Genomic DNA, 4,320 nt, shown 5'->3' with positions numbered 1-4,320 from the left:
CGCCCCCACACCACGTGCACGCCCCCACACCGCGTGCACGCCCCCACACCGTGCACGCCCCCACACCGTGCACGCCCCCACACCGTGCACGCCCCCACACCACGTGCACGCCCCCACACCACGTGGAAGGCTCCTCCCCAAATCCAGCACCCTGAGACTGTACAGGGTGCTGGATTTGTAAGGAAGGAGTGTGAGATCCACTATCCAGGAGGAACATGTTGTGTATTCTGGGTCATTTATCAATGAGGTAAAGCACTATCCTGTGGATGTTTTGTGACATTAGATTGGGTTACGTTAGCTAGTTGTGAGTTGCTAATAAGAAAAAATGTATTATTGAAGATGAGTGTTGTACAGCAGAGTAATGTATGCATAGTCATGTGTGTGGGTGTGTTATTCTCCAACCAGCGCATCCATATACTTCTTTTTGTAATTGTATGTAATCTATATATGGAGGAATTGAGTTTTGTATCGAACTGTCTTTTATACTTCACGGCACTCAAACGTTACAGCCTGCATGTGTGTGTCAAGATGTGCTGCTCAGATGGACCATGTCGATCGAAGCGAGAGTCTTCAGGTACAAGACCTCAGCGTTTACAGCAATGTGTTGTTTCTATATGTATATCCTGTGTAAACAAGAGCGCGATGGCAGGGCTGCTACGCTCGTCCCTCTCATCTGTGGTTGGTTTGTTTTGTGATTCCGGGACTAAATCACACTAAAGCTGTGTGTCTTCTGGCGTCGTGTCCTTGGGCGAGACACTTGACCCGCCTCCCCTCGAGGGTCTGCGTACACTGGTATGTGAAGGTATTTGTGAATGGATGAGGCTGGATGGGTCCCTGGATGTAAAGCAAAATGCCATATAATTGTGACCATTGTTATACGTTAATACCGATACCAATGTAGTCAAATAAAAGGACGTATTCTCAGTAAATACTTTTAGTAACATCCTCCTGACAGAGCGTTGGAACAAGATAATGACGTCACACACTATTTGCATCCCATTCATGCCGTAAACATCTCTTCCCGTTGTCCTCGACAGCCCAGTGGATCAGCCTGGCAGAGCAGACAGCCGAGTGTGTGGACCGGCCCCTGGAGAGCTTGTGCCCAGTGGTGCATGTGTTACTGCGGGAAAAGGCTTCCACTACGATGCCCCTGACCCTCACAGCGCCGGAGACATCTGTGGGGCCCAAATCTGACCAATTACAGTAGCATCAGGGCGCTTCCTCTCCCAACTCCAGTATCACTCCTCCATGCCAAAATAAGCTCTCTTTAAGACACACAGCAGTGCTCCCTAGCGCTAAATCAACATCCATGTTGATCCAGGGTGAGTATTTATTCAATTTATATGAAATATTTCAATTTCAATGAAATTCAAGTAAAATGCTCAGTGTCTTTGGGCAGTGGGAGGAACCCGGAGAGAACCCTAAACCTAGAAGAAGAGAGCACATTACGCCGGTGCTGGAGTCTCTTCACTGGCTCCTGTCAAATTTAGAATTAAACTTAAACTCCTCCTCCTGACTTACAAAGCCATAAATGACATGGCCCCTCCCACCTCAAAGATACTATAAAACCATATCATCCAAACAGAGCTCTTCACTCTCAAAATGCTGGCCTTCTGGTGGTCCCAAGAGTCTCTAAAAGCACAGTAGGAGGTAGAGCCTTCTGGTGGTCCCAAGAGTCTCTAAAAGCACAGTAGGAGGTAGAGCCTTCTGGTGGTCTCAAGAGTCTCTAAAAGCACAGTAGGAGGTAAAGCCTTCTGGTGGTCCCAAGAGTCTCTAAAAGCACAGTGGGAGGTAGAGCCTTCTGGTGGTCCCAAGAGTCTCTAAAAGCACAGTAGGAGGTAGAGCTCCTGTGTGATGGAATCAGCTCCTGTCCATGTTAAAGAGGCCGACACAGTCTCTTCATTTAAGTCCAGGCTTAAAACGTTCCTCTTTGAAATGGTTTATGGTCAGGCCAGTTAGGAACAGAAATATAAAGCTACAGTTTCAGCTCCGCTGTCCTAGGAGCAACTATGGGGGAAGTATGACAGCTTGAGCACTATCTTCTGATAAAGACTACTTATTCTATCAAACTATATTTAATATTTAATTTCACTTGCATCTGTTCATTGCCTTTTCTTCTTCCCGTCGGGAGTGGAACAGGCTCATCAATGACCTGTGGATCCAGATGATCCTCAAGTCCCTGGAGAAGCGGTCTCTACTTCATATGAACGGTTCTTCATCTGCCTCAAAGAACTGGTTCTCCTCCTGAAGAGCTGGTTCTCCTCCTGAGGAACTGGTTCTCCTCCTGAAGAACTGGTTCTCCTCCTGAGTGTCTCTCTTGTGTCCGTCTGTGAGAGTCAGATCTCTCCTTCATGTGGAACTCCTCCAGGTTTATACTTTTTCCAAAAGAGGTTTGGTAGTTTTTCCAGGCCGAGAAGGAGGGTCTAAGGACAGGGGACCCTGGGACATTTGTCTAAGGACACAGGATGCTGGGACATGTGTCTAAGGACAGGGGATGCTGGGACATGTGTCTAAGGACACGGGATGCTGGGACATGTGTCTAAGGACAGGGGATGCTGGGACATGTGTCTAAGGACACGGGATGCTGGGACATTTGTCTAAGGACACGGGATGCTGGGACATGTGTCTAAGGACACGGGATGCTGGGACATTTGTCTAAGGACAGGGGATGCTGGGACATGTGTCTAAGGACACGGGATGCTGGGACATGTGTCTAAGGACAGGGGATGCTGGGACATGTGTCTAAGGACACGGGATGCTGGGACATGTGTCTAAGGACAGGGGATGCTGGGACATGTGTCTAAGGACACAGGATGCTGGGACATGTGTCTAAGGACAGGGGATGCTGGGACATGTGTCTAAGGACACGGGATGCTGGGACATGTGTCTAAGGACACAGGATGCTGGGACATTTGTCTAAGGACACGGGATGCTGGGACATGTGTCTAAGGACACGGGATGCTGGGACATGTGTCTAAGGACAGGGGATGCTGGGACATGTGTCTAAGGACACGGGATGCTGGGACATGTGTCTAAGGACACAGGATGCTGGGACATTTGTCTAAGGACACGGGATGTTGGGACATTGAACACATTAATTTAATGTTCCATTCTAATTTCAGTCCATAATAGTGTACACTGCAAATTTAAATGACATCATTTACAGAGCAAGTGTTAAGTTATTTTTAAATCATTGCCTTTTTGGAGTTTACAAAGTGAACGTTCCAAGATGACCAAGTGTGGCTCTGTAGGACGCATGTCAAGGTTCTGGAGTGGCCTAGCCAGTCTGCAGGTCTCTCACAGTGGAAATGCACCTAAGATGAAATCGTCTGTGCCGTCTACACTGTGAGACCTCATTCAAATGAATGGGACAGAATGTTTCTATCAGTAACAGGCTCTGTGCGCAGCAGTTCTAAACACGTCCCTCTAATGTACTAATGCGTCCCTTAACGTGTCCTCCTGCTCAATCATGTCCTCTAGAACATACAGCATATAATCTAACGTGTGCGTGTTCTGGCTGCTGATGTTCCACTGTCTTGTGTGACAATGGCCTCTTAATAAAAGGAGTAAATCCTCTGAGCTGCTGGGCTCAGGCAGCAGATGACTGGAGGTCATTGAGCATAAGCCTGAACAATGATTGGGCCAAACATTTAATCCCACAGTTTATAGCCACAGCCCTGTGATAGACATAGAGACAACCTTCACCTGTGCACAATATACACCCTGCATACATAGTATACCTCATACATGTGCCCCCCCCCCCCACATGCAGTATTTTAATAATGGTGTCTAAGGTTAAGGTTAAGATCGGTTCTAAAGAAGCGATGTCATGTCCTCATGAAGCTAGTAAACCCAACACGTGGGCTGGGGTTAGCGTGAGTTCTGATCATTTGCTACATGTCTTTCCCAAAGTCTCCCCCCAACAGCAACAAAAGAGGAAACCCATCGTGAGTGTGTGTGTGTGTGTGTGTGTATCAACCATTGTGTGTGTGTGTGTGTGTGTGTGTATCAACCATTGTGTGTGTGTGTGTGTGTGTGTGTATCAACCATTGTGTGTGTGTGTGTAGATGTGTGTGTGTGTGTGTGTGTGTGTAGATGTGTGTGTGTGTGTGTGTGTAGATGTGTGTGTGTGTGTGTGTAGATGTGTGTGTGTGTGTGTGTGTGTAGATGTGTGTGTGTGTGTGTAGATGTGTGTGTGTGTGTGTGTGTAGATGTGTGTGTGTGTAGATGTGTGTGTGTGTGTGTAGATGTGTGTGTGTGTGTGTGTAGATGTGTGTGTGTGTGTGTGTGTGTGTGTGTAGATGTGTGTGTGTGTGTGTG

Source organism: Eucyclogobius newberryi, unplaced genomic scaffold, assembly GCF_026437365.1.
Source record: "Eucyclogobius newberryi isolate DKJ021-1_F unplaced genomic scaffold, fEucNew1.0.hap1 SCAF_2, whole genome shotgun sequence".
Classification (NCBI taxonomy): Eukaryota; Metazoa; Chordata; class Actinopteri; order Gobiiformes; family Gobiidae; genus Eucyclogobius; species Eucyclogobius newberryi.
This window is presented reverse-complemented; position numbering follows the sequence as displayed.